The 19,283-nt window shown below is 41.0% G+C and overlaps 1 protein-coding gene across 2 annotated transcripts in view; it reads right to left on the bottom strand.

Moving 5' to 3' along the window:
• LOC119882540 (unconventional myosin-Ic-like) overlaps positions 1–19,283 on the bottom strand; it is a 59,921-nt gene that overhangs the window by 36,205 nt on the left and 4,433 nt on the right. The window contains exon 1 of one of the 2 annotated variants that reach the window (XM_038692588.1): positions 18,498–18,871. The exons of the other annotated variant lie outside the window; for it this stretch is intronic. The gene's annotated coding sequence lies outside the window, so the exon portion shown is untranslated. Of the gene's footprint in view, positions 1–18,497; positions 18,872–19,283 lie in introns of those variants that run through there. 2 annotated transcript variants of the gene reach the window in all.

Raw genomic sequence — 19,283 nt, 5'->3', positions numbered from 1 at the left:
TTAAATTCTTCTGTCCTCTCTCACTTCCTCTCCAGCAAAGTTTGTTCATAATGATCTTGGATATATATAGCAATTTTCCACTCTCTGTCCATTGCATATACGGTCCAGAAATAAGGCTGGGAACGTGTCGTCATGTAACATCACGCCACACTAATCTGCCATATTTATTGGAAGCTGATCACAAATCGCACCGTGCTGCTCTCGTGTGACTTGGCCTGCAGAGGGATCATCTGCAGTATTGTCTTCTCTTTCTTGCAGCTTTAGCCAGTACAGATAAAGAACGTGTGAGCTTTTCTTCCTAACTCCATGTCATCTTGTTTTTGGATCATTCATTAAGTTTTCATGAGAGGATTTCCCCATTTCAACATGCGAAACACCCGATGTTAACATATCAATGCTAAATATGCGGAGCTTAGGGGTAGAAATCCACTTGAACAAAGTGGGGTGTGACAGAAGCACTGCACTAGACAGATATTGATCTTTTAGTAAACATTACACTAACCTGATACACCGGATCAGTGGTAGCACAGATACTGACCTTATTTAGCAGACTGGGTATTGGTTATGACATGACCGATCCACATTACAGTCTCTTTGTCAATGTCTTTTCCTCTATTTGTTACATTCATTCAGTCACAGGGGCCTCTCACTGAATGCCTTACCTACATAAAAATGATTCCAATGAGTTCCTCACAGACTCGGATCTTAATTTTTCAGATACCTCTGAACTGAGGTAGGGCATGGGAATCTGAATCAGGGACAATCAGTTGGATTGCTGGATTGTTAATAAATATCAACAACCAGTGTCACCCACCTCAAAGCCTCTAAATTTAAAAAGGGACCCTGTGGGTTTTTTGACCAGCAGCAGCGCTATAGAGCACTGCTCATACGAGTGGCTCCCTGTTTTGTTTGCATCATTCAAACGCAAGAGAACACACGTGCTGTGTGAGCATGTGGGCGGTGTGACTCAGTTGGTAGCTGTAATGTACCGAGATGCATAGCAACAAAGCCAGTGAAGAAGACTGCAGGCAAGTAAACATGCATAAAACAATGCAGAATTTGGACTACTAAAACTACTACTAAGGAACGACTACTTTGCAGATGTTTTATGAGGACAGAAATTAGTTTGTTAGTATCTGTTGGTTAGACCTCAAGGATATGTTTTGGTGAGAAACACTGAACATGACAAAACATTTTTTACAAGAAAACTCAGTGATGAGCTCTACTGCCTCATTATTTTCAGAATAATACATTTGTGTTTTGGGATTTTGTGGGACTTTCAAAAAGGTACTGAATATGCTTACATACAATAATCAAGCAAAAATCTTGAGTATCATATTATGAGCTTTTGGGATTAGCTCTCTGTCAGTGCCGCACTGTTGCATCATGTTAAGCACACCCTTGATCCCGAGGTTGCACGGGTTCATATTCAGCCTATTCTGTAAGGTTTCATGAGACTACATGGGACAGAATAGCACCATTACATCTGGTTCCTACACTAATGTCCTTCTCCATGAGAACACATACGGAAAGTAGAGTCCATATGATGACTCCACAATTTGCTCAGGGCCTACAATCACTCCTTGTTCCACCAACTTACCAACTACTAGAGCTTTGAGCTCCTTTTTCAACATGTGTTTAACAAAAGTGATTCCCAAGTGGGTTGCAATTTAGCGCAACTCATCCTTCCGACAACTAGCTATTTGATTCAATGTAGGATTAGCTACAAAGTACTGTAAATCAAATCGCTCAGCCATGGTGCCCACTTACCCAGCTGCGCTCTCTTACAAATTGTCAAACAATCTGTCAATCAATGGAAACACTCTGCCAACAAACAACTTGCACTGGGACCTCAATTAAGGTATCCCGGACAAGCCCCCTCATTTATGTTACGACCCGGCTCGTGGGGAAAGGGAAGCAACATGAACCAGAATGTTTTTGGCAAAAGTGCCAGTTGTTTTTTGCAGGATTTACAAAAGAACAGAAAAAGGGCTGGTGGATGCTGCTTAAATCAAAGAAACAAATATAACTTAAAGAGGTCTCTCCAAAATGAGAGACAGCCACTTGCTAACTCAAAATCAAACTAAACGAAACTCTCTGACTTGTTCAGCAAGAAACAAAACACAAAATGACACCATCTAAGCCTAGTGTGTCTAACAAACGTAAACTGCAGGTGTCTAGTAGATATCAGCAATGCCCACTAAGATACTCGCCCTGCTTCCTGAACATACTTCACAAGGTAAGGTAACACGCAGACACTAAGATCTAACACTTATCACTTGAACAAAAGCTTCTACAGCAGTTAACACAATTACCACAATAGAGCACAATACAAACAAGGTGAGTTGATCAAGGGGAAAATGCCAAGTTCACACAGTAAAAGTAAATTACATAAAAGATAAATAATGTTGTATGTGTTTCTCATATCGCGTAACATGAAGACTTCACAGCCTCTCTTCAGGTAGGACTCTCATACTGCAACACTTGTCTTTGTAAAGAGCGAAACTGACAGGATAAAGTCACTAACCTGCCTGTCAGCTCACTCTGGTCCATTTCAGTGGATTTACCATAAAGGCTTGAATACGTGTGCACTCTAAATTTAGGTGCGGCTAGCTTAATCGCCTTCTCAGAAACACTCAAAGAGGGTCAGACCGTTTGTTGCCTTCTCTAAGAAGTCAGCCACAGATGGAGTGGATGTGCTAGGAGACAATTCAGCAGAACAGTGTCTGCAAACGGCCATTTTTGCGTCTTTCTCAGACACTTTAAAATGCTTCCACACTGCCGACATGACGACGTAATTGTTTGGAAAAATTTATTTGGTCTTGAAAGTGCTTTGTTTTTTTGTTTTTTTAACTGTTTCCGGTCAATTAATTTTGGTGGCCGAACATTCGGAGCATTCCTATAAGATGTCCAATAATCTACCAAGGAAGGGTGTCCTTGGTAGATCACTGGCTTAGAGGTCTTGATACCGACAGTTAACCACAGTGCAAGTGCACCATAAATCTCTATTCTGTAATCTCCTCCTTGCATGTCTTTCTCTCGTTGTTCCTGTGCATTGTTACTTTCAGCCCTCTTCCTGACACTCCACAGGTTCTTCCACCATAACAAAGCCAGTCTTGTAATCAGTACTAATACAAGTCATTACAATAGCTTTAACAATAAATATTGCATGAACTTTTGGCCTTTCTTTGCTGTGGAATAACAGCAATAAACTGTCAGCGTGAGAGAAAAGCCAGAGATGGATCAAACCTTTACCGACTGGCTACAAATCAAACAATAAAGAAACTACAAAAGTGTCTCATAGTGGCACTTTGAACCCTTAAACGCCTGTTCAAAGTTGCTGTAAATCTGCATTTATCCCCCCACAACCGAAACACACCCTTGCAAACAAGATCCTGACATTAGCCAGACAGTCATTCCATCTCCATCTCCTGACTTCACCTTTCACTGTCTCTCTCTGGCACGCTGTTCACCTCTGTCTTTTTTACACACACAAATTGGTGAAGGGCATCAATAATGGGTTGCTTTGGTCTGCATCAGCCTTCAAACCACCCGATGGTTCCTCACCAATATTTAGAGAAATGAAATGCCAAAGGGGAAGGGAGGGGAGGGATCCACGACTGGCAAACGGTGCAAAGGACCAAAAGAGAGAGACAAAGTTAGACAAAAAAATAAAAAATTATGAAGAGAAAAAATAAATGGCAGCGCAGAGGCGGCTGTGATGTCAGAGTGAAAGAATGCAAGCCATGTGGGCGGCAAACAAGAGTCGGGAAACAGAGACGAGAGGGCAGAAGAGAGAAATACAATGAGAGAGAAGTATCGAGAAAGAGGATGAGAGGCAGGAAGTTGGTGACAGATGGTGAAAGTGTCACAGTAATGAGGAATTAAGATAATAAATGAGGGTGAGTGTGACTGCGGGTGTGTGCATGTGTGTTTTTGACATAACTAGTGGTCTGTCAGCTTGTGGCGGCCAAGCCCTTTATTGACACAAGGGGTTTTCCAGGGGCCAGATACACTCAGTCAAACTCTCTGCTGCCCTCTCTGCTCTGGGTTAAGTGAATCAACACAATGTGGTCTGTGTGTGTGTGTGTGTGTGTGTGTGTGTGTGTGTGTGTGTGTGTGTGTGTGTGTGTGTCTCTCCATGTGTACCAGACCGTAGCAGAGCGAGGTGTTTCCATTGTGAACACATGTGAGAGACTAGGAGACAAAAGACTAAAGCAGCAGGCTTGAAATTAAGTTAATAAAAGGAAACTGGGCTATAGGTTGGTTTTTTCTTTTGTTTTTTTTTCTGGTTTCACACACACGTACACACCAAATACGGAGACACTCCCTGTCCTTCACACACATACACACCCACTTTTCCACTGTGGCAGCACTTTGGTCATGCAGGCATTTCCTAGTGTCTAGTGTCTTCCATAAAGTCATAATCCTAGGCTGAGTCTTTCAGAGGAGGTTTCTGTGTGGATGAATGGAAGCTGGTGCCGGCTCTTCTACAGACCCAGATCCAGAATGACGATAACATCTGATATGAGGCTGCGACCACGAAACACTTTAAATTAACACCCTATTTTCAACTTGGGTTTATTACAGCTGGTGTTGTCAATGTGATATGGGTGCTGTACACAGACTATGAAGTGTGACACTTCATCGTCCTGTAAGTTCTGTGTGTTTTGAAAAGTCATATGCACTGTAATGGGCCTTTTTCACAGAAGAAACTGAGTAGGACAGCAGGATAAGCAAAGGCTGAATTCCATTTAGCCGCTTCAGGTGCAGGGTTCGGCACGCTGTCATGGCTTACTGAACAGAACAGAGCCATCGTTAATGTTAGTAGTAACACTATTGAATTGGTGCTATGTAAATAAAATCAAAGTGTCTGATTTGAAGGTCTATACTCAAAGGGCTAGTGTGAAGAAATGCAAAAGCAGGAATCATTTTGTTGTCTTTAAAATATGTATGTCCTCATATTGATCTCACCAAAAACTTGTTTTTTCTTTAAAGCCCCTATGTGGCAAATGTTTGTGGCTGTAGCATCTTTATTCTTAAGCCAAAATCTATGGTGAGAATTAGTGGTTTATATGATTTCATCCCATTTATCTCAGTGTCCAAAGGTCAGAACCAAGTTCTTTCTGACAATATGCCTGGGTGGCTCCAAAGTCAGACCTTTTCAAATCCAGCACATATGGGCTTTACACACTGTTATTTACATTATTACAAAATATTCTACACTAGTGAGTGAAGAATGATTTACTGGTGAGGTCAATATGTATAGAAAATATCAGTAATAAAGAAGTAAAGGGAAATATATGGTGGGTTAACAGTGTGTGGACACGCACATAAACCATGATATATAACTAACTCCTTGCAGAAAGCGGGGACTGTCTAATGTCGAATATTCATGACTGGCCCTTACACAGACATGGAGGTGAAAGAAAACACAGACACACTAGTCTCCCACAGTCGACAGGGCAGGTGGAGACTTGCTAAGAGCTCAAAACATTGGGAACATTCTACCTCTCCAGCCCTGCTGTGCACAGGCATCCTGCAACTATCTACTATCCCTACTCCATCTCCCTTTATCTCTTAGTCCTTTCGCTCTCATTCTCTGTCTCCACCTCCCCTCTTGATTGTATTTATACCCAGCAGGCCTTATAAGGAGAAGAGCTATAGCTGTACATTAAAACAATGCTGGCCTTCCTGCACCCAGCAGCTCAGCCTATGTTACAGACCAGCAAATAGGATGAATATATATATATATACACATATACACACACAGAAAATAAGGAAATGCAGATTAGGTTGTGTTATGTTTCAGGGTCTAAAGGCAATTTAATAATGTTTTATCACTAAATTTTAAAAAAATGCAACTCTGTACTCAAAACTGGAATACTACCCTTTAAGAAAGCAATATAAAATGTTCCTCCTCTCTACTGTCTTCAGCCCGGACCACCAAACAGAACTGCAGCCAACAATGTTTGGATTGCACATGTATCCAGTCCACAGTTATTATTATTAATAGCTTGAACTAAGTAGCTAAATTTCCAAACATTGAATTTCCTGTTTACTCCGAGCACTTCCTCTATGCTGATTAGACATTAATACCAGCTGAGCCGCAGGACAAAACAAAACCAGAATATTGGAACAAACACAGGCACTTTCCTTTCGCGCTTTACATCATTTTGGAGCCCTTGGTACTTCTATCTATGCCTCAATTTTTTTACTTTTCAGATAACATTAAGCTTACATCTCAATGCAACAGGACAGGATTGTAGCGTTCCCCTCAGCTGGCATCTATATCTGAACCCACTACCTGTTAAGTACACACACACACACACAGAGTCATTCAAGTGCTCAGCTGTCTTTTCACATGGGGAATGACTGAAGCATATGGGGAGGCGAGAGAGGCGGGAGGAGTTTTTTTACAAAGAGAAATAAAAGATTTTAAATGAAGGTGTGACACTTTGGAGAGCTGACTCAGAGACCATCGGTTGTAAAGTACTGCTGACAAGTCAGCATCCACTTACATTAAAGCTGACAAATGGATGAGAATTTATCTGTGAACTGCATTCACTGAGAGGAATCTCTGGCTGAAGTAACTTAACACAGACCGTCTCCCGACACAAGACGATAGCTTGGCAATTTGGGCACACACACAATTCATTGCAACATCTCTGGAATCTTCTCCTTGGAGATTTATTACCCAGGGTTGGGCTGCTGAGATAGAAAATACACACACAACTGCTCAATGGGCAAACACACACACACAGACTGCGCTATCCTTAAGAGGAGCTTTCATTCACTACACACATTTACAAACATATGAACATTCCACTGACACGGAAACATCTCACACACACGCACACACACACGCACACACAAGTTCAAGATGTCGCAGGTCATTTGGCTACAGTAAGCAAGCAGTGACCAGACAGCTACGCAACCCTTACAACACACAATCACACACATAGACACACCATCCTTCCAGCTGTCCTCGTGATAATGATGACATGATACACACTGCCAGGCATGACCAGTGTCTCCTGAGACTGAGAGACAAACAGAGAGGCAGAGGAGTTCTCTGAGAGGAAGTGTGTGTGGGGGACCATGTGTGCATGAAAACATGCTGGAAAAGATGACAGCCTCTATCACACACCTGTGCTATTGTTAGCATTACATTACTTCTTCCATGTATCCATTTATGGGAAATGTAGTGTAGAGGCCGGTAGAAGTTGCCTTCCTTCTGACGATGTGATGTTTTCAACTGTTTACAGTAATTGCTAGGAAATACTCCGTTTTTGTATGGTCATTTTTATTGTTTGTTAAAATGTTAAACACCTTGCATTTTTCTACTGAAAAAAAGAAGCATTTTTGCTTGTGCACAAATAGATAAACAACAATGCAACATTGTGGAATTAATGCAAAACTGGGGGACGCCATCATGAACATAAAATATAAAATGTACATTTATCCCTTTTGGTTTATGATTTTTTTTTTTCCTCCAAGGACACATGGAACAAGTCATTTACAGAGCAGATAAGTATGCTTTTGTAGACAAAAAAAACCGCAATTTAAATTAGGGCTGGGCAATAATGATAATTATCGCAATATAATTTTCCTCAATAACATTATAATAAATGTTCAATATACCATCAATAAATATTTACTTGATTTCATTTGAATTACAAACAAATAAGCACTTAATTTTTCTATTAAAATATTTATTTTGTCCTGAAAAAAGATTAACAAATTATATTTGTTGAAAAGATAATAGAATAGTTTTGAATGTTCTACCTTTAGACTTGTGAAGTGATCCACTGTTTGGCATTAAGTGTTCTGACCATAAAGATAAGTTTAACCACATAATTAACCATCTGGTTTCTGCAATTTTCACCCAGGAGCAAAAATCAGCCTTTAAACTTGAAAGAAATAATTATTTGACATATATCGTGATAATTATCAATATCGAATGATGATGTTTTTATCGTGATAACATTTTTGGCCATTTCGCCCAGCCCTAGTTTAAATTCAGGTGGACAAGAATTTCTTCTGAGAAGTTCTCCTCAGTGCCACACCCGCAATTTAATCCCGCTGGGGACGGACCTTAAAGAACAGTTGTTCCAACTCTCCCTTTAAAATAGCAGAGGATTCTCACACACACACACACACACACACACACACGCGTCCATCTAACCACTTGTCATAGTTGGACTGGGCAGGGCTGCTGTGGAATGTTAGATAGTGAACATGATTATTTGTGTTTATTAAGGTGGTATGCGGTTCACAGCTGTGTTTAGGGTAAAAATACATTAATTAGGAAACATTTTCGTGACCTAGGAGGTTAACATGTTGACCATGTAATCACACTGTTCAGTCAACTAATGCAGCTTCTCAGTGAAAGCAAATTTTCAGGCACTTCGGCAAATTCGTGTTTTGAGCTAAATGCTAACACACTTGCAATGAGAATGCTAAAACCAAACAATGTGAACCTTATGGAGGCGGATGACATAAAGTCAGGGAATCACAAAGTCAATAAGATCATCCTCTGGGGACAATGAATGTCTGTATAATATTTGATGCCAACCCATCTGTTAGGATATACACTCACCAGACACTTCATTAGGTACACCTTCTTAATTATTCGTGGCATACTTTCAACAAGGTGTTGGAAACATTCCTCAGAGACTTAGGTCCACATTGACATGATAGCATCACGCTGTTGCTGCAGATTTGTCGGCTGGACATCCATGATGAGAATCTCCCGTTCCACCACATGCCAAAGGTGATCTATTGGATTTAGATCTGGTGACTGTGGAGGCCACTGGAGTTCAGTGAAATGTAAAAAACGAAGATAAATAATTATTAAATTGAAAAGCGTATCAACCATGGACTGGGGAGCAGAAGCAAACTAGTTCACACCAAAACAGTGCACTGTGGACCTTCAACATTAGGACCTTTAACATTGAATTTATGACATGAACTCCTACTTAACTGTACCAAATCTTAAAAAAGGAGAATTAGACACAAAGACTTTCACAACCTGAGGAAACCTCACTGACACAGGCAGGCTTTTGCAGCCCAAACTGTACACTACAGCAATGGGAAATCTTACAAAACAGGTGACCATTATCCTCCTCACCCAGAGTACAACAACATTAATGCAGCATGGAAAGAGGGGCTGCAAGTGAGAATGGTCTGATAAAAATTTCACACGGCAGCATGGCCTAGGCTATCTATCTTTTACACTCTTCAATAACTGTGTCAACTTTGCCATGGACAGCTCACTAGTCCAGGATGTTACCCTACTTTACATTCAAACCATGCTGGCAGGAGAAACCCCTATCAGGCTGTACCAGCTATCTTATTCACATTCATCAACTGTGTTTGCATTGCTCCGGGCTCTATAGGCCAGTTTCTTTTATGCTTTCAGGTCACATTTACTCTTTAGTCCCTCAACCTTATAACGCAGATCAAGTTATTTATACACCACTTTTTCTGGCATTTACCATATTCCACCTCATGCTCTTCCTTCTTCTCAACCCCCTCCGGGTCCAAAGCCACACCTGCTCATACTGTACTGACATTATCAATGCTCCATGGAAACATTCAGTTAAAGGTTAATAAAACGTAGGTGACAGATGAAGCCTTCATAGTCTTAACCAAGGATGTTTGTATTGTCACCATAGTCAAGGCTATGGAAAACACACGCAGTTTCTTTCTACTAAGTTACGCTGCCCAATCAGAGAACTCCTATTACTCCTCGTATTTTCTAAGAACTTTCTTTTGGTAATAAGCACAATTTGAGTAATTTTGAAAATACACAGCAATGGTAACAAATGTGTTACTCATAGACTAAAGGCCGTGTCACACCCGCATTTTAAATGACTGAATTTCGTATATATCAGTGGAATAACACTCAGGGGGAAAGTAAATCCCTCCACATTTTTTCCATGTTGAGTTCAAGTGTAGTGAATTTTGATAGCATGCCATCTTGACAGTACTGACCTTTGAAGGAATGGAGAGCTACAGACCAAATGGATGAAGCCGTCACAGCTTGTTAGCTGTCCTGCATCATCATGTTTGTATTTAACCTTCTTGAGAAAAAGCTTTTCCACAAAAGGCTTTTTAAATGGTTATGAAACAGGAGTCGATGGTACAAATATCTCTCTTCAATAAACCTAGCTAACAAGTTTGCTTTTATGGTAAATCCACTGAAACGGACCAGTGCGAGCTGACAGGCAGGTTAGTGACTTTATCCTGTCAGTTTCTCTCTTTACAAAGACAAGTGTTGCAGTATGAGAGTCCTACCTGAAGAGAGGCTGTGAAGTCTTCATGTTACGCGATACGAGAACCACATACAACATTATTTATCAAATTGGGTTGGACTTGATGAATTTAGCGCGAGGATACACGTGTGACAACATCCGGTTTTCAAAACAAGGTCTCTATACAGTATGGAAATAAGATTAACTCGATTATATTCACAGCAAGTATAAAACATATTACATGTGTCCATTAAAAGAGTCTAGCACAGCTTCCACTTTGTGGAGTAAATCTTTATCTAACTATGTAGAAAATAGCGAGGCATGCATATGGACAAAGGGCAATAAAACTCCTAATCTACACTTAACAATCAAAACAGACTGGTCTGATAAGTTCACAATATAAATGGTGTATTCAACATCCTAAAGGTTTAAGTCAGAAACTGCTCCAGCAGGAACCTTCCTGATAAGGCAGCTATTAGTCACCCACAGTACAAAGTATGGTCAATGGTATTTAAGTCAAGCCACCCACCTCCTCACAGCCCAAACTTTATTTTCTCGTGTCTTTTCCAGTCACCAGATTCCAGTTTCTCCTGACACAAACATGCCTCACTCACTCTACCTTCACCTCATTCTCGCTTGCATGCGCAAGAGATATGGAGTTAGCTAAAAATAGTAAAACTGGAGTTTATCTTAGTTTAAAAAGGGGCCGGGTAGGGGAGGTTAAGGTTTTATTTGGTGATTTCCACCTGCTGAATTCTGCTGGAGTATGAGCGGCTTCACATTGTTCCAATGTTCTCCAGAGTCTCAAAATCAATCCAACACTCACACACACACACACACACACACACACACACTATGCATCCTTGTTTCAACAAACACCGAGATTTGCTTTTGGTGTCGTATCACAGCAAACACAGAGTGGTGGGTGTGTCAAAACGGACAGTATAGCTGCAGTTGGAAAATCACAGGTACACAGGAAGAGAGCTGACATAATTGCAGGCGTGATATAGTACAGGATCCAGAGGGCTTAGGACAGTTTGTCATGATTACAGGGATGGATGGAGAGGGAGAATGGATGATCACGCACACACTGAGTGTACAAAACATACAAGACGCCCACAGGTGAACACAGATCATTCATGGAGGCCGTGTTAGCTCTAAGTCATAAACCAGTATCACTAAAGGTATATTTACTGGTGTAATATGCCTATTTTGGGATTGGTATAGCCTACACAGTTTGCCTTGCAAGCCATGTAGGCAAGGAAAATGTTTTTTATTTCTAACGCCGAGTGACATGCACATTTCTCAACAAAAATAGACAGTGAAAAATTATATGCTAATAGTCATATTGACATCATAGCAGCACTACACTACAGTTTCAATGCCTGTAATATGTCACAGACATGAAAAAAGTATTATTTATTTATTACATTTGACCACATGCTGCTTAACCTTTTTCTGGCTAAATATTTATTTAAAATATATAATGAAATAAAATACACACCACACGCGTGCGATTGTCAGCAGTTCAGCAAGGCAGTTGTCACGAACAGGCGGCAGGCAGTGCAGGAATACAATGACTTAATGGATATTAAAATAAACATCATAGTCTATTGTTGTATGAGGTTAAGGGCCAAAGTAACAAGCAAATAGGTTTCTGGAAAAGATAATTATTTTTTAATCATTCTTAGCTGTGCTCTGTGTCCTGGTAAAATACCCAGAATTTTATAACATTCATAAATGAAATTTTTTTTAAAAACCCAGAAATGTAAGCACACATGTTCCAGACACAGAGTTCCTCTCCTACCGGCCAGAAGATGTGCAAGAGCAGTCGAAATAGGATTACTTGCGTTATCTAGTTAATCTGAGTGAAGTTGTGCAGGTGAGGGTGTGTGTGAGATGTGGAAGACGATTAGGAAGTGAGCTAGTCAGCACTGTGGTAAGCAAACATGAATTAGCAGTTCTGCCCTCAGCTCACACCCGCTTCATCCTGTCAGACTCGAATGAGGGACAAAAGCAGTGAAATGTACTAAAACTGTCCTTCAAGTATTCTTTTAATACATTGCCAAAGATACATGCAGTTGTCTCTCAAAAACCAAACCACAAGAAGAAATTCATGTATACTCATGTCTTGATTATGTTGGTTAAATCCCTTGACTTCCAGTGTATATGTTTATGTCCACTCCACTGATTTTTAAGGCTCTGGATTAACATATCCTAAACAGTTTCACAAGTCAAAGACACGCCAACTGAAAGGACTCTAAAACAGTGATAGCAATGTGAAAATGAATAAAATGCAGTCCAGTATTAACTGTTTTTCAAGCCTTTGTCATAAGCATTAATATTCAAACCCCTTGAGGATTTCCAAGCTCCTGCAGTCACAGTGCATGTACAAAAATGGCAGTAAAGCTGGTGTGGAGTTTGACTCACTTCCAGGCTGGTTTCCAGTCCCAGAGCAGTCAAGGCTGTAATACTGAGCAGAAGCAGGACTCAGTCACTCATAACGTTTATTCCCAGCAGGGCGGGGCTCGCTCTGCCGCTGGGCAAGCTTTGGGATGTGGGAAAGAAATCGCATGGAAAAGCTTAAACAGCTGCCCACAGCAGCAGGCTAAAACTAACCAGGCACACACACATACTGTACATACACACCCTCAAAGACTGGGAGTCATCAATACAGGTAACGCAGTCTGAATCACTGCCAGATACAGACCCTCACTACTTCTATTCTACTAGACCCTCCGCTTACTTTATAAAGCGGTTCTGTACACACCACATGTAAAAACACAGCAAAGTGGTGCTGCAACAAAAAAAATACTAATGCTGCTCACTACTTGAGGTGGCGTACATTAATTTTGAATAACCTAAATAAAAATATTTGTTTGGCATTACATCATTTTAAAAAGGCATACTCCATAATTTAACTTTAAATATAGCTATCATGTAGCCCCAGCATGAAAAATGTACATCATGACACTGGAACATGGTTCAACTACTCTCAGATGTTACACTTCAAATGATTTCAGCTGCTTACAGCACACACTTGGGACTGTATTCAGCTCTTCCTCTTCAACCATAGACAGTCTATAAGAAGTGGACGTAGTCATCGTGACGTCCCCCGTTGGTTTGTGGACTGCCGTTTTGAAGCCTCGAGCTTGGCCGATAGGGCGCTGCCATGTTGAGTTTTTGCAACCAGCAGCACCAGTTGTGACCATATTTGGACGAGACGGTGGAGCTAACGGCCGTGTGCAGAGCTAGTTAGCTTGTTTAGCTAGGTGCATCTGTTATTCACGTTAACTGTCCTTTTAACAGGGCTGACAGCTTTGTCTTAAAACTAAATGTACTTCCCAGAGAAAGTGAACAGCCGACTCCTAATAAGCTTTTTCAATGGCCCTGGTTAAATTTACACGAGTCACTCTCACCTGATTGACAGGTCGCCATGGTAACGTCTTGTCAATCAGATAATCCCGCCCTGAAGCACACTCTGCTTTATGGTCTATTTTCCTCTAAATGGGACCACAATTTACTAAATGAGCATCAGGTTGTGTTGAAGAGGACTTGAAACTAGCGACTGAGACCATAAACTCATTACGAAGTGTTTACTGAGGTAGTAATAAAGCAGCTGAGAAGTAGGGTCATTTTACCTTTATTTCTAATGGAGCCGGACTTATTTTTGCACACCAGAAGAGTCGCTGGCCGTTTGATAGAATGCAGGTTTAACAGACTTCCACATTGGATTTACGTCTCAGACCAGAAGCTTCCCGCTTGTCTTCAACTGAAATTCCAACTACTTTTACCATTTTCACACAGACATTTCAACTGCATTCATCTTTTACTGCTCCACTGACATTTAAACCGCTTATTTTACACATTTTACACTTTCATTGCTCACACCTCAACAGATACCTCAAGACCTTTCAGGTCACAGGTCTTCACCTCTGAATGACAAAAAAACCCCGAAACACAAGTTACTTCAACTGCTTTCAATGCTTTCTTGCACGACTTTCACTTCAGTTGACACTTCCAGCTCGTTTATCAACTCGGCTATACTCTGGCTGACATTTCAACACCTTTCAGTGCTTGGACTTTAATTGAACTTTTAACATTACATTTCTGCTTCATTCAGTGGTTAAACTTAAACTTTTTTCAACACTTCCACTTTAACTGCTATTTCAGCAGCACATTATTTATATTTCAAATGTGACTTCAACTAGTTCAGTGTCTCAATTAGTAAACTTCCCCTTTTCTAGTTATTGATTCCGTCTTTGTTTACAATCGTAATGTTTCATGAGCAGTAATTATTAGGTGAGAAACAAAACAAAACATAATTTTAATGTAAAAGTCTGTAACTATACCTTAGACATTACTGATTCCATGAATGCGCCTCTTCAGTATCTACTGAATATGAAGCTTTAAAAAGGTTGACTCATGCTAAAGAACAAAAAGGTGAGTGAACTGAGTTGATATAAATCCCCACTTAAGACAATGCTCTAATGCTAATTACGCTACCTCTCATCATATATCTGTGACTCCTGCTTGTCTGTCTGGCAAACTGCCTAGATCAAAAAACATTCCTGTCTAGTGTCTCCAAAACATTCCCATCTCTACATCTGACTCAACTTCCCATACACTCGCAGTCTCTATCTGCAGTAGTCACCATCTAAACAACCTCCCACACATACCACTGACATTACCTAGTAAAGCTCATTTTATTCACTTCATTGAATTGTCACTTGACCTGATATTTGATTTATCTCAGTCAGAACAAATTCAGTCACTCTTGTTCCTGAACATTTGTTGAACCCTATCATTTTAGCAGTACCCCAACCAACTTGAAACATTTGAATATCATGAGCCTTAGACATAAAATCTGATTTTTCCCTCCATAACCCCTGTCTTAAGAAATGATGACAAAGGCCATGAATCCACTTTGAACTGGAAACTGCTGTTGCATTAGAACCTTATCAGTCCTATCCCTGGCTAAGTCTAGTGTGATATCTGTACCTAATGTTATCAGAGCAGCATGTCCAAAGCCCTGACCATATTTTAATGCTTGGGTTCATAGTGTAGTCACAGATGCCGGATTTTATACTGGGCATGTCTATCTTAATGTGTATGACAAGGAACAGCTGTATAGCTTAGCATAGCATAAAGACCGTTTTCAGGGGGAAACAGCTAGCCTCACTCTGACCGACTAGCCGACAAAAACTGCCTACCAGCACCTCTTAAGCGGTCAAACTATTCCATTTACATCTATAAATCATTTCCACATTATGTTTGCAACGTAACTAAAAACAAGCCTGTAACTAATGCAACCAGTAGGACTCACGTGTGCAGTTACAAGGTAATGATCCCCCACTGGCTTCCCAACCCAACCAACTGTGCTGGTTGACAAGCCAGATACACCGCTTCTTGGAAGTGAATCCTGGTCTGTGCTGTGGTGGCAGTGTTATGCCCATTTCTTTCATTTGTGTTCAGTGTAAACTTCCTTCTGCGTGACAACTATATCTTTAGCAGCCATGCCATTTGTTGATACCCACAAGTCTGATATGACAGCTTCACATTAAAATGAATTGAAATAAGCCCCCACCCCACTGAGCATTTCCTATAACACAGAGAGTCTTTCCTGTTGTAGAGGTGAAGGTAAAGGGCCTGCTGACAGCCAGGCAGTCAGGTGTATCCTATGGGTTCCTCCCAGGATGCACACAATATGTAGTTGAGATATCACATGACCAGGAAAACCTTCACCCTGTCAACAGCATGTCCTATATCCACCAAATAGAAAGCAGTGGTTCTCAAAGGGGGTTCATGGGAAGGTGCTTGGGACCCCCTATTCAATTTCACTACAATGTATTTTAGTAGTTCTTTAGTTCAACAGATGAACTCCTTGAACTGTTAAGGTAAGGACTGCCATGAAGGAATCTACCATAACAATGGGGGCAAAGTCAGACTGGTATTTGATCAGATAAGCAGTCAAACAGCAAGCCAGTGCCAATGAACCAACAGTCTCCTCAATCTGTGAAATCTTAGGAGCACCTCAAATAAAATGAAAATGTGGGAAAAAACATTATCTTAGTTGTGTAAAATACATGCAAACCCATTTCACAAGCCATGTGACTTTGCTTACATTAGTAGATAGAGCCAATGGGGAAATGCCTAACCATGCAGAAGCAGGCTGACATTTGGGTAAAACCTCATTCTAACCCCACACTACCCAACACCACTCACAGCCACAAACAGAAATATCACCAAAACCCAGCCCATCATGATTAAAAAGAGCTTGAAGCAAAGCACTGAGGGAAAAATCTGCCTTAAAGCATCTGCTCCACATCAGTCCAATGGAAACTGCAGCTAAATAAATCTCACCAGGGAACAGGGGAACTGCTTTGGAAAAATGTATTGACAACAGCACATTGATGTGTACTTTCTGCCAAGTTGGATAATCGTGCAGACTATGCATGCAGAATTTTCTGCTCTGTGCATTTTCTCCCAGGAGCCACTGATGTTCTTAAATTAGACCTATTCATTGCAGGTGAAAATAAACACCCAGTCAGCACAGCTGTCTTTGCTACTCTGCAGCCCTCCTTCAAAGCCAATCATCCCCAATAACAAGCTGCCATTTAAAGGAGCTTACATCAAACTTATATCACAGTGACAGTCAACTCAGTGGCAGCTGCAGGCAGCCAGTGGTTGCTGGGAGGTCCTGCCCTCCAGGTGACCTTAAAGCAACAGGTCAGCTGATCTAAGTAGCTTGACCCCTGAGGAATATGCTACTCACGATTACTTATTTCTTCAAACTTCTTTGTTCTGGTTTCAATCTTCTCATGCATCTTCCCAGTGTACTATTCTGCCTTTCCTTCCCCGCTGGGTGGGTAATCTCTCTCACTCATGATCAGCTTATAAGACCAAAAGGGACACTTTCTCCAACACAGGGGAGCTGAACAGCTGAAGACCAATGTAAACAGTGGTGACCAAACCAGGAAGAGAATATAATTCCAATTACTAATCCCACATAATCATATTATTATATTTTCAGTTATAGCATCCCACAAGGACAATTTCAATCATTAGATATGATTTCCCCCGTTAATACCATAAGCACCATGTTTATGTGGGCATTAAATGCCAGGTGCCTCCCTTGTTGTTTAAGTCATGCGCACGCACGCGCGCACACACACACGTGGACAGGCATGTTGTTGACAAAGCCCCTCACAGACACCTTCTCAGCCACAGTCAGACAGCTGAAAAATATATATAGGAACAAAACACACAACATAGAAAGATCTGTGGTGGACAGGGTTACAAACAATGATTAGGCTTATATTGCACAACACATGCTCCACTCCATCTAGTAACATTAGAGCAGCTTTGTACTCACAAGTGTGATGATAGGCTGTGAGGTTAGATATTTAGTTAACTATCTTAATCTGTGTCTGTCTGGCGTCTATAAAAAGACAACCCCAACCTGACGAAGGATTTGAAGTTGTAGGCTACACGCCAAATCAGTACGTGGAGAGCCAGAGGTCCTGATAGCCGTCACGTAAGGGACAGAATTAAACTCAACTTCATTCAAAAATATAACCAAAAGTTTGATTTATTTCTCTTTGCTTAAGGCTACATCCCAAACGGAACACACATTCAGAACTCACAAGCATTAATTCTTTAACCCGTCACAAACCCAGTGTAACAGCGTATTTAAACGAAGTTATCACCTCTGTACTTAGGCAAATTCACAATAGCCTCTGACGTGATCGTACCACTTTTGGGGGAAATTACGGAGTGACGTTAGCGGTAAAACTTAGACAGGTCGAGTGTAAATGCTTAGCTGTCGTCAACGTAACACAAAATTAACACGTTCAACATAAGCAGAACTGAACAGTTGCTCTCACTGATTTGTTCCACGTCCTGACATGTGTTTTACCGAGTAAATGAGTTGCCAGCTGGCTGAACGACATTAAATTGCCACGTTTTTGAACGGAATTCGGCGTAGCGTTTTTCTCCATATGGCACGCATCAGGGCTTTCCGCCCACTCACTCAAGCATGCTGCAATGTCACACAAATTACTCTGCAGAAACTTTCCAAAATGTCACGACTGTAACTTACACAACGCCCCTGCCATTACAAGTAACACTACCGTTACCTGGCGTACCGAGAGTTCACAGTTAGCGTCAGTAACGCTGTCGTTACAGTAGGTAACTTAACGCTGAAATAACGCTAACGTTAGGTGTAACATGACATACCTTAAAACAGCCGAGGTCAAAACGGTGTAACGTTAGTAGTCTCTCTTCTTTCACTGGGTTTCTTATGGTCCAGATACTAGCGGAGATGTGTGGTTCAGTCCCTACTCTGTGTGTCAGCGGAGTCACTCGGTCAGTCAGACTGGTGTCTGCCAGGAGGTAACAGTACTCAGTGCGAGGAGTCGTGCCGGGTTTCTCCTGACCCTCCCACCACTCCCACTGTGGGCTCTGCTACAACTGTGGCTTCTCCCAGAGCGCAGCAGAGGACTTCACCTCCTCTAGTGATTCAGCGGTATAGTCATAGTACCAGACTCTTCTTTATTAACATCTCTGTGGTGAAATGATAGATAATGGTGTTAATATGGAACAGAAATCTGACTGCGGCTTTGTTGGGAGTCAGTTCCCCTAAACCCCCTACGGGAGTGGTGTGGCATTTCTGCTCTTCCTTTTCTTTCAATGAAGGGTGCAGTGCAGCCTTGTAATACCAGGAAGTTAAGAACCCATCCGTAGCTCCGGCATGAGTGATATAGGCCCTAGTTTATTTTAGCGAGGCCACGCACCATGTCGTCATTGTTTTATATGGAAGCTCGTTTCTGCCAATGTGATGGATTAAATATCCTTTAAGTCGTTATAAATAAAGTCTTCTAAAATAGTTTAGTAGCCGATCTCAAAATAATGAGATAGTATCTCAAAACAATGACAAACATTCTCAAAATAAATAATTACATAGTCTCTCAGAATAATGCGATTAATGAGTTTCTCATTATTTTGTGTTACTAATTTAAAAAT

The sequence above is a fragment of the Micropterus salmoides genome, unplaced genomic scaffold (genome assembly GCF_014851395.1).
Source record: "Micropterus salmoides isolate LMB-PRFRI ecotype aquatic unplaced genomic scaffold, ASM1485139v1 Ms_hic_scaffold_3, whole genome shotgun sequence".
In the NCBI taxonomy this organism is placed as follows: domain Eukaryota; kingdom Metazoa; phylum Chordata; class Actinopteri; order Centrarchiformes; family Centrarchidae; genus Micropterus; species Micropterus salmoides.
Note: the sequence above shows the minus strand (reverse complement) of the source record. Positions and strands in the feature narration are given on the sequence as shown.